This window comes from Nycticebus coucang, chromosome Y (assembly GCF_027406575.1).
Source record: "Nycticebus coucang isolate mNycCou1 chromosome Y, mNycCou1.pri, whole genome shotgun sequence".
NCBI lineage: Eukaryota > Metazoa > Chordata > Mammalia > Primates > Lorisidae > Nycticebus > Nycticebus coucang.
In genome coordinates this window covers 26540255-26552975 of record NC_069805.1, presented here as the reverse complement: position 1 = coordinate 26552975, position 12721 = coordinate 26540255, and positions in this window count along the sequence as shown.

The window sequence follows — 12721 nt, the reverse complement described above, 5'->3', positions numbered from 1 at the left end:
TTAGGTAAAGACCCTCTTACAATTGTGTCTTGCCCAAAAATGTGTGACACACACCCAGACCCCACCCATTCGCTCATTCCCTCTCTCTGCTCTTCCTTTCCCCCACCCCTCCTTCATTCTTTCTCTCTCTGCTCTCCCCTTTCCCCACCCCCACCGTGTCAGTAATTGTCATTAATTGTGCTCATATCAAAATTCAGTACATTCATTTACTTCTTGATTGATACTGTTGTGTTTTTTAGATATGGCTTTCTTAAACTTGACTCAAATATTGGACTCAAATATTGGACTCAGCAGCTAGCTCTTTATGAATATTACAATTTTTTTAATGTTTCATTTAGATGACAAATATAAAATAAATAATGGATTTTGTAGGTGGCTTGATTAGATTATAACAGGATTGCTATTGGATTTTCATCACAAAGTTTGCTTTTGTGTTTATGACACTCTTGGCCACTACATGTGTACTTACAGTGAACATTTAACTGTAAAGGCCATGTTCTTTAGATGGGGTTTATGAGTTGTCTGTGGATTTATTTCTCTTTTCAAGCAAGTTTGAAAAATAGCATCCTTGATGATGGTCTGTGATTATTGTGATGATGTAAACAAGTTATTTCATACTTTGAGATTTTGCTGTCTTGTTTTATTTAAAAATACATTTCACCACTTCTGAATGTTCTAGAAAATTAAACTAATAATTTAAAAGATAAGTGAAATTACTTTCTTTTTTTTTAAATTTTTTTATTAAATCATAACTGTATACAATGATATGATTATGGGGCATCATACACTCACTTCATAAACCATTTGACACATTTTTATCACAGTGGTTAACATAGCCTTTCCGGCGTTATCTCAGTTAATGTGCCAAAACATTTACATTCTACATTTACCAAGTTTCGCAAATACCCCTGTAATATGCACCACAGGTGTGATCCCACCGATTCCCCTCCCTCTACCCACCCCCCCCTTTCCCACTTCCCCCTATTGTTAAGTTGTAGCTGGGTTATAGCTTTCATGTGAGAGTCCCAAATTAGTTTCATAGTAGGGCTGTGTACATTGGGTACTTTTTCTTCCATTCTTGGGATACTTTACTAAGAAGAATATGTTCCAGCTCCATCCATGTAAACATGAAAGAGGTAAAGTCTCCATCTTTCTTTAAGGCTGCAGAGTATTCCATGGTATACATATACCACAATTTATTAATCCATTTGTGGATCGATGGGCACTTGGGCTTTTTCCATGACTTAGCTATTATGAATTGGGCTGCAATAAACATTCTGGTACAAATATCTTTGTTATGTTGTGATTTTTGGTCTTCTGGGTATATGCCCAACAGAGGAATTACAGGATTGAATGGCAGATCTATTTTTAGATCTCTGAGTGTTCTCCATATATCTTTCCAAAAGGAATGTATTAATTTGCATTCCCACCAGCAGTGCAGAAATGTTCCCTTTTCTCCGCATCCACGCCAACATCTCTGGTCTTGAGATTTTGTGATATAGGCTAGTCTCATTGGAGTTAGATGATATCTCAAAGTAGTTTTGATTTGCATTTCTCTGATGATTAAAGATGATGAGCATTTTTTCATATGTCTGAAGGCCGTGCGCCTGTCTTCTTCAGAGAAGTTTCTCTTCAAATCCCTTGCCCAGCCTGCGATGGGATCCCTTGTTTTTTTCTTGCTGATGCGTTTGAGTTCTCTGTGGATTCTGGTTATTAAACCTTTGTCAGAGTTATACCCTGCAAATATCTTCTCCCATTCTGAGGGCTGTCTGCTTGCTCTGCTTACTGTGTCCTTAGCTGTGCAAAAGCTTTTTAGTTTGATCAAGTCCCAGTAGTGTATTTTTGAAGCTGCTTCAATTGCCCGGGGGGTTCTCCTCATGAAATACTCACCCAGACCAATTTCTTCAAGGGTTTTCCCTGCATTCTCCTCTAGTATTTTTATAGTTTCATGTCTTAAGTTTAAATCTTTAATCCAATGAGAGTCTATCTTAGTTAATGGTGAAAGGTGTGGGTCCAATTTCAGTCTTCTGCAGGTTGCCAGCCAGTTCACCCAGCACCATTTGTTAAATAGGGAATCTTTTCCCCACTGAATGTTTTTAATTGGCTTGTCAAAAATCAAAAATCAAATAGCGGTAAGTAGCTGGATTCATCTCTTGGTTCTCTATTCTATTCCAGATATCTACTTCTCTGTTTTTGTGCCAATACCAGGCTGTTTTGATCACTATCGATTTGAAGTAAAGTCTGAGGTCTGGTAGTGTGATTCCTCCTGTTTTGTTTTTATTTCTGAGTAATGTCTTGGCTATTCGAGGTTTTCTCTGATTCCATATAAAACGAAGTAATGTTTTTTCAAGATCTTTAAAATACGACAGTGGAGCTTTAATAGGGAGTGCATTGAAATTATATATTGCTTTGGGTTGTATGGACATTTTGATAATGTTGATTCTTCCCAGCTATGAGCATGGTATGTTTTTCCATTTGTTAACATTTTCAGCTATTTCTTTTCTTAGAGTTTCCTAGTTCTCTTTATAGAGATCTTTCAGGTCTTTGTTAGATAAATTGCAAAATATTTCATGTTCTTTGACACTACTGTGACTGGGATAGAGTCCTTAACTTTTTTTCCAACTTGCCTATTGTTGGTCTATATAAAGGCTACCGATTTATGAATGTTGATTTTGTAACCTGAGATGCTGCTGTATTCCTTGATCACTTCTAGGAGTTTTGTAGTAGAGTCCCTAGTGTTTTCCAGATACACAATCATATCATCTGCGAAGAGCGAGAGTTTGATCTCTTCTGACCCTATATGGATACCCTTGATCGCCTTTTCCCTAATTTCGGTGGCTAAAACTTCCATTACAATGTTGAAAAGCAATGGAGACAATGGGCAGCCTTGTCTGGTTCCTGATCTGAGTGGAAATGATTCCAATTTAACTCCATTCAATATGATATTGGCTGTGGGTTTGCTGTAGATAGCCTCTATCAGTTTAAGAAAAGTCCCTTCTAGACCAATTTTCTTGAGTGTTCTGATCATGAAGGGATGCTGGATATTATCAAAAGCTTTTTCTGCATCAATTGAGAGAATCATATGGTCTTTGTTTTTTAATTTGTTTATGTGCTGAATTACATTTATAGATTTACGTATATTGAACCAGCCATGAGACCCTGGGATAAAACCAACTTGGTCATGATGTACAATTTGTTTGATGTGTTGTTGGATTCTGTTTGTTAGGATCTTGTTGAATATTTTTGCATCTATATTCATTAGTGATATTGGTCTATAATTTTCTTTTCTTGTTGGGTCTTTTCCTGGTTTGGGGATCAGGGTGATATTTGCTTTATAGAACGTGTTGGGTAGTCTTCCTTCTTTTTCTACCTTTTGGAACAGGTTGAGTAATATAGGTACTAATTCCTCTTTAAAGGTTTGGTAGAATTCTGACGTGAAACCATCTGTCCCGGGCTTTTCTTTTTAGGGAGGTTTTGTATAGTTGATGCTATTTCTGAACTTGATATGGGTCTGTTCAACATTTCCACTTGATTCTGGTTAAGTCTTGGACGGTGGCGTGCTTCCAAGTATCGGTCTATTTCCTTCAGATTTTCATATTTCTGAGAATAAAGTTTCTTGTAATATTCATTAAGGATTTTTTGGATTTCTGATGAGTCTGTTGTTATTTCGTCTTTGTTGTTTCTGATTGATGATATTAGAAGTTTCACTCTTTTTTTCCTGATTAGGTTGGCCAGAGGTTTATCTATTTTATTGACTTTTTCAAAAAACCAGCTTTTTGATTTATTGATCTGTTGTATTATTCTTTTGTTTTCAATTTCATTTAATTCTGCTCTAATTTCGGTTATTTCTTTTCTTCTACTGGGTTTGGGGTTGGAATGTTCTTCCTTTTCCAGTTGCGTGAGATGTCCCATTAAGTTGTTAACTTCCTCTCTTTCCGTTCTCTTGAGGAAGGCTTGCAGTGCTATAAATTTCCCTCTTAGAACTGCCTTTGCAGTGTCCCAGAGGTTCTGATAGCTTGTGTCTTCATTGTCATTTTGTTCCAAAAAATTGGTGATTTCTTTCTTAATCTCATCTCTGACCCAGCTATCATTCAGCATAAGGTTATTTAACTTCCATGTTTTTGTATGGGTATGCAGATTCCTGTTGTTACTCAATTCAAGTTTTATTCCATGATGGTCCGAGAAGATGCATGGAATAATTTCTATTCCTTTAAATTGACTGAGGTTACACTTGTGACCTAAAATGTGATCAATTTTGTAGTAAGTTCCGTGGGCTGATGAGAAGTATGTGTATTCAGTTTTGTTGGGATGAAATGTTCTGTAGATGTCTGCTAAATCTAAATATTGGATGGTTAGGTTTAAATCTAAGATTTCTTTGCTCAGCTTCTTTCTGGAGGATCGATCCTACACTGCCAAGGGAGTGTTGAAATCTCCAACGATTATGGAGCTGGAGGAAATCAAGTTACTCATGTCTGTTAGAGTTTCTCTTATAAATTGAGGTGCATTCTCGTTGGGTGCATAGATATTAATAATTGAGATCTCGTCATATTCAGTATTACCCTTAACAAATATGAAGTGACCATTCTTGTCCTTCCTTACTTTTGATGGTTTAAAGCCTACTGTATCTGCAAATAAAATTGTAACACCTGCTTTTTTCTGATTACCATTTGCCTGAAATATGGATGACCATCCTTTCACCCTGAGTCTGTATTTGTCTTTTAAGTTGAGATGTGACTCTTGTATGCAACAAATATCTGGCTTGAGTTTTTGTATCTGGTTAGCTAACCTATGCCTCTTTAGAGGACAGTTTAAGCCATTCACATTGATGGAGAGTATTGATAAGTCTGGTGGAATTTTGGGTATCGAGTTTTTCAAAGGTCCAGTGGACATTTTTAATCCTTTCGCCAGTGTGGAAGTTGGAGTTTGATCCGAAGTTTCTGAGTGAGTTTACTTTTGTGGTATAGGATTGGGTTGGTCATTGTGGAGGATAGGTCTGAGAACATCCTGAAGAGCTGGTTTACTTATGGCAAATTTTTTCAACATATGAATGTCATTGAAGTATTTAATTTCTCCATCATAGATGAAACTCAGTTTAGCTGGATACAAGATCCTGGGTTGAAAGTTTTTTTGCTTTAGGAGATTAAAAGTTGATGACCAGCCTCTTCTTGCTTGAAAAGTTTCAGCAGAGAGATCTGCAGTTATTCTAATATTCTTACCTTTGTACGTTATAGTTTTCTTTCACCGGGCTGCTTTGAGAATCTTCTCTTTCATGTTAACTTTAGTGAAGCTAATTATGATATGTCTGGGAGATGGCTTATTGGGGTTGAATCGTGCTGGGGTTCTGAAGCTGTCTGCTATCTGAATTTCAGATTCTCTAGGCATGTCTGGAAAAATTTCTTTCATAATTTCATGTAGAAGGGCCTCTGTGTCCTTGGCAGCCACTTCATCATTCTCCGCAATTCCTATAACCCTTATGTTGTTTTTTTTTTTCGAATTATCTGAGAACTCTCTGAGTGAGTGATCCGTTTTTGCTCTCCATTTCTCTTCCTCTTTGAGAGATTGGGAGCGTTCGAAGACTTTATCTTCAATGTCAGAAATCCTTTCTTCTGCTTGCTCCATTCTGTTACTGAGGGATTCTACTGTATTTTTCATATCTTTGAGGGCTGTAAGTTCTTGTTTCAGTGTGTCTAAGTCTTTGGTGGTTTTGTCTTTAAATTCGTTAAATTCTTGAGACAATTTTTGAATTTCTCCTCGAATTCCTAATTCCATTTTATTAATCTTGTCTGCAAACCAAATTCTGAATTCGACTTCTGACATCTCAGCCAGTTGTTTGTGAATGGGATCTTCAATCACATCTGTCGTATCTTTTCTTGGGGGGGGTTGATCTATTCTGGTTATTCATGTTACCAGAGTTTTTCCGCTGATTCCACCCCATGGTTTACTCCCTTTGGTTATTCCCGTTGGGTTTTATCGAGGGCCCATACAGTGTTGTTGCCTGAGAAACTGGGGCCCTGTCTGGTGTGGTGGAGCAAAGTGGTTCTGTCTTGTTTTCAGCTGGTTTCTGTTCGATCCTATTGCAACTTCTACTCTGGCTTGAAGTCTCAGCTGTGTGGAAAATCAGCAATTAAGTCACCCCGCCTGCCCACCTCTGGCCCCAGTTGGAAAAGGAGAATCAAACCTTCCTACAATCGCACACCCAGGGCACCGCCTGAAGAGTCCTCAGTCTATTAGCCCAGTTCAAAAGGTCCGAATCAACTGTCTCAATCGGCACTTGTCTCAGGTGGAAGGGTTCAAGAGGTCTCTGGGAACTGGATCACAGGGGCCTGGTGACTCCTCTGACACAGCTCACCCCAGTGCAGCGTGGAGTCAGGAGGAGCCACCCAGCAAACAGAGCAGTCTGGGAAGGTTGACGTCTCCTTCCCCACTTTGCCCCTCCGTCGGACCCAGTCACTGGTATCTCTGCAGATGGCTAACCCAGTTGCCTGCAGTGAACAGACACTCCAGGGGTTTGCACCTGCCTGAATCACCAGGAAGTCTGCCAGGCCCCCGCAGACTGCCGCTATCTAGCAGGAGGAGATGGGGCCTGACATCTTTGAGTGTTTGATGCAGGTGATGGGAAGGAGGTGTTCACTCAGGCTTAGCCCCGTCCCTGATGCATGCTGCTAACAGAACAGAACAGAACAGACAACTTTGTGAGGTTCTGTCTCTGTTCCTGTCGTCGCCTACAGGAGACAGGCTGTTTTGAGTTCAAACGTCTTTGCTGCTGGAGAATTGCGTCTGAACACCTCTCTGGGTCGGCCCCGCCCTGGAGGCTTCTGGGTTTGTGAGCCGTGTCACCGGTGGCCTCCTCTGGTTGCCCAGGGAGACAGGGGGTGTGGCCTCAGAATATCCAGAAGTGAGCGTTCTGCCGTTAAAGAAAAAACGGCTGTTGATCTACCTCCAGGGAACTTCTGCTCTGGTGTGGGCACTCAGGTGACCCTTTTCTCCTCTGTCCCGCGCCCCAGAGTCAGCACTGAGCGGCCGCAGTTTGTGCTGGGTCCACACCCCTTAAGAGATCCCCCAAGAATCAGAACTCTTGGGGGATGGGCCCCCAGACCCCGATTGGGAGTGGGGGTGGGAAGCTAGAGTTTCATTCAGTTTTACACAATACTACTTTCCGGGGAGGGCTCCTGCACTGCACCGCAGGGAAGTGCCGCCAAGGCTTGATTTCCCCTCAGCAGAGTGCCCTCTCCTCGCTCACGTGTCCCAGAGTCAGCGCTGACCTGACGCAGCTCAGGCACTGTGCACTCCCCTCGAGAAATCACCCAAGGAGCCGAACTCCTGGGGTATAGGCCCTCAGACCCCGAGTGAGAGTAGGGGTTCTCAGCTCTCAGCGGGTCGGCCAGAGTCTGATTCAGTCTTGGGCCCCGTATGCCTGGGGAGGGTTGCTGCACTGCACCGCAGGGAAGTGCCGCGAGGCGTGACTCCCCCTCAGCCCGGTGCCCTCTCCTCACTCGGCGTGCCTCAGAGTCAATGCTGACCAGTCGCAACTCGGGGACTGTCCACTCCCCTTGAGAAATCACCCAAGGATCCGAATTCCTGGGGGACTGGCCTCCAGACCTCAGTGGGCGGGAGGGGAGCGCCGGGGATTCAGGGTTGCCGGCAAAGGATTCCTAAAGTTTTATTCAGCCCTATGTCCGGCAGGAGAACGCCACGGCACCCCAGTATAGGAGGTAGGTCCAGTTTTTAGAAGGTCTCTCCCGTGGAGTGTAGTGGGAGGGCCTTTAATTTCTGCCCGCTTGTTCAATTGTGGGGCTCTAGAGCCGGTCTCATGGGGGAGGGGGACTCCTGTCCGCTTGGTGGTGGATTTTGTATCTTTTGTTTGCGTCCTTGTGATCACAACTTGCCTCAGCGGGTGTTGATGTGCGTTCTTCAGCCTTCTCTCTTGGTGTTGCTCAAGTCCACCAGGATACTTACTAAATTCCTGTCCCTTAACTCTCCTTCTGGACGGGAGCCTTTGTTGAAAGCTGGCTTCAGTCCGCCATCTTGTCTCTGAGTCTGAAATTACTTTCGATAAGGTTTTGAGAGTTTAGTCCCTTAATAGAATTATTTGTACCTTTTTTTGTAATTTCAAGAAATCTAACTAGAAATTGTTGTTCTCACAGTTCCTAAAGAATTAGTTGAGAATATGTTACAAAGTTTCTCAATTTGCTGGCTACTACTAGTTATTAAATTTTGGATTCCTGTCCTAAAGCCAAATCTGCTTAGGGACAGATGCTTGCAGGATCCAGGCAGTGTGCTTGAATATGTGAATGGGGTCTTTGGTAAGAAGTTAGGAAATGGTGAGGGTGGTAGCTTAATAGGTGATGCATCATTCAAGACTTAATATCCCTTTGGTAGGTTAGACCAACATAGATTTGAAGGCTCAAGGATCTTGCTGCAGAAGTTGACAGGCTAATTTGGGCGAAGCAAAACTTAACGAATGAAATGATTTAGTCAGAGTTTGAGGCAGTTCATTCATCTGTTCATTCTTCCCATCCTTTTCGTTTATAAATTCATTAATTTACTCATCACCGAAGTACCTACTATGTGCCAAGCTATAGATATAAGATGCCTTCAGCAATTTATACTTTTATAGCAATTTGGCAGAAAGCCAGCCAAAAATAGTATAGAAATCACCTTATGTTCACAGGACATATCATTGGCAGAAATTATTTTTGCATTTTTTAACTTGTTTATCTTCTGTTCTTGTAAAGGTAGAAACCTTGTCTGCATTATTTTCCTTTTTATCCTGCGGCTTAGTGCAGTTCCTGTTACCCTGTAGGTATTAAATAAGTAATTATTAAATTATTTGAATGAGTGAATGAAAGTTCTGATTGGTCAAGTAGTGTTTATAGAGGTGAGGGGTCATAAGCCAGATCTTAAATATTTATTGCACGTTTTAGAGTCATTGTTCAAGGCACTTTCGGAGTGGCTGGGGGCCCTGGCATTGCCCGCACTCCCATTCATCTTGGGAGCTGGCTTTTCCTCCGTCATCACTCCGTTTTCAGCCAGGGACCTATCTGAAGACACAGCAGAGGATTTTGATTCCCCAGATTTCGACTTAAGTTCTTTGGCCACTTCTTCTGCTGAAGCAGCATATGGAGGTCTGCCCTGAATTTTTGCCTGGTTTTTGTAACCTCTGCCATATGTCCACCTCTTCCAAATGTCCTAATCACTGGGGTAGAAATCACTCCTCTTGGACGCCCTCTTGCTCGTCCTCCAACAGAGACCACCTGCAGGGGGAAAGGTCCCCGGCCCCCTTGGCCCCATCTGCTCCCAGCCTAGTGGCCAACCACAGTGCCAGCTATTTCTAGTTTCCCTCCCTGAGAAGGGATAGGTTGGACTCCGCCCTGGGACTTGCTAGTCCTGCTGCTGTCACTGCCTGAGAAGGTTCCGCAGTGTCCCGATGTTGCTGCTACCCGGAAGGCATGGTAAGGTCCTGTTGCTACCGTTTCCTCATAGGGGCCTCCAAAGCCACAGACTCCTGCAAAGCCTCTGCCCCTGCCCTGAGAGGGTGGGACAGGCCCAAAATCATAGAAGATGCAAATGACCTTTCAAAATCAACACAATGTGTTCTGAATCTTTTCCTGACTAATACCATGCATCTGTGATCAATGAACTATGTGGTTTTGAATTGGACATAGACCATTAGTACTACTACTTGAGCTAAACTTCTGCATGGTTCATAATTTTTAAAGTGTGTAGTTAATATTATGCATGTTATTGTCCTTTCTTCCATTCTTACCAGTATGTGCCCATTTGCAAAACAAAAATGCTAATAATCAGTAATAGTCCTATAAAAGATGATAACTCTGTTTAGTCATTGACTGATCTTACTCTAACCTTAAAATTTTGTGATTATTAACATCTGTTGCATTTATTCTAAACCCCCCCAAAATTATCTAGCCATTTCAAATATCAACATTACCCTGGTGTATTCACTGCTGTATGCATTATTGTTCTTTATTGCTGTTTTATGCCTTCATGTTAGCAAAATATGAAATTCTGTGGGAAAAAAACCCTTTGATCTTAAAAAAAAACACCCCCCCTTCTGTAGCAGGAAACAAATTGCTTGTTTCCTATCAAGAATTTAGTAGAAGCAGGTATACTTCTATCATTTTTATTTTTTTGTTAATGTTTCTAAACAATGTACTTTGAAATCAAATCACTTCCTATCGTTTTCATATACTTCTGATGCTCTTCATACCATTAGTGATCAGAAATGAGGTGTAATTCCCCAACCCCTGCCCGCAAGAGCTAAGTAGGATCTTACTGTAAGTTGAAGGGAGTTTTGCCCTAACTCATGGATTGTGCAAGAATGAACTGCTGTTAGGTTTGATTGACTGTCGATGGATTGTGGTGTGGCGTATTTGAAGGCTACTGAATGCAACTTACAATGCTTAATAAAAATCTTTATTCTTTTAGTAAAAAAAATAAATAAATAAATAAATAAATGATATTTATTATGGTTATGCCTTGATGAGTAGAGAAAGGGGGAAGTGCCTAATGGACCTGGATGAAAAACAGGGTCAGAAAGTGAAAGAGGGGCCTTGGAGAAGCTGGTGGGGAAATGCAAGGATGGATGAAGGTAGGAGGACCATAGAAAGAAACCAGCCTGGATTAAGCAGCCCTTTCATGTTGGGTGGAAGCCAGGAGCTAACATGTGGGAATGAAATACAATTGGAAGGAGGAGAGGGCCAAGGCACACACTGCACTCAGAGAAGTAATTTAGATTCTAGCATGAGCTCTGGAATCACATGTGGGCACTATAAAATGGGTGACTTTTTTCCACCTGCTTAATTTCTCTGTGCCTGAGTTTCTCAATTACAGTGAAAAGAAATATAATCCACAAATTGAGATGGATTTATTAATATTTTGAATAGCATGGGGACGTGCTTATGTTGTTTTTCCTAAAACTAAAAGAAGTGAATAAAAATAAATATGGTAAAAATTGAACATACAGCATGATTTAAGGGTATAAGCCTTCTTTATGATACAGAATTACAAACAAACAAAAAAAAAGAATGGGTCAAAAATATCAATAGTGGCTCGGGGCCCATAGCTCAGTGAGTAGGGTGCCAGCCACACACACTGAGGCTGCTGGGTTTGAGCCCGACTCATGCCTGCTAAACAACAATACAACTGCAACCAAAATATACCTGGGCATTGTGGGCTCTTGTAGTTCCAGCTACTAGGGAGGCTGAGGCAAGAGAATTGCTGAAGCCCAACAGTTTGAGGTTGCTTTGAGATGTGACTGAGGGCAACATAGTGAGACTCTGTCTCAAAAAAAAAAAAAAAAACAATAGCAGTGTGATTACAGGCAATTATTATTTAATTTAAAAAATCACGTACATAATCTACTGATTAACATTCATAATTATAAGAAATTAATCTCCCAAGTTAGGGAAGAACATGTGTGTTGTCAGAATTAAGGATTATACCTTACACCTACTTATCTTTGCCATTTAACTTCCCTCCCAGTAAAACTCCAATTTGGCCTTTTTGACTTGTCACATTAGATCCTTTAGGCATCATTTTATGTATTTTCTCCTATTTTTAATATGAACTTTAGTGAAAAAATAAGCAGCCATTTCATTGTATTATACATACATTATTTGAGCCTGTTAATTATAGTCAATGACTAAATAAATATCTTTTGAACATCTACTATTTGACCATCCTCTTGTTGAGTTCTTAGGAAGCTGTATAAAGAGGATATTTGGTTCTTTACCCTACCCTACCCCGAAAATCGTAGAAAACAAGGAAAAGAAAATGAATAGAGAACGAATAGAGAACAGTTGAATTCAAAACAGTTTATTCCTAATTCTGTTTTCCAGGTTTTTTACCTTCTAATCAGGTGGTCTTTACCTTGCTTCCAGATTGCCTTTTTGATCAAGTTATTTTGGTCTTTCAGATAGTTATTTGAAAATAAAAATATTACGGAGAAATGATCACTGATTCTACTTCTGACTGAGCAGCACTGGTTTGTGTGATCAAAAGATTCTTGTTGTTGCTGTTTCAAGAAGTTCCACCAGAGGAAGCATGAAAGTTAAAATCTTGACTTGGTTTTTTGAGCAGTGCCATGTAGTTCTTTTTTACAGTCTCAGAAATGGAATTATGCTTTTCATTGCCTCTGGGCACATATCTGATAGAGTTGTATCAGCTTTAAGCATAAAGATTTTATAAGTCAAATATTTACATGTTTCTTAACATAATTAAACAAAATAATATAAGTATTTTTATATATGCATTTATTTTTTATTGTCTGGGTAAAAGACATTTGCAAAGAAGATAAAAACAATAAAATATTTTTAATTAGGTGGCGCCTGTGGCTCAAGGAGTAGGGCGCCGGTCCCATATGCCGGAGGTGGCGGGTTCAAACCCAGCCCCGGCCAAAAACCACACACACACACACACAAAAATACTTTTAATTATTGCATTTTTAGATGGGGTCTCACTCTGTCACCCTTGCTACATTGTGGTGGTGTGATTATAGATCACTGCAGCCTCAAATTCCTGGGCCCAACTGATCCTCTGCCTCAGCTTCATGAGTAGTTGGGGTACAGTTGTGCACCACCATAACTGGCTAGTTTTTTCTTTTCTTTTTTTTTTTTTGTAGAGACAGAATTTCAAGTAGTCCTCTTCCTTGTCCTCTTAAACCTAAGGATTATAGGTGTGAGCCATGGTGCTGGCCTCAAAT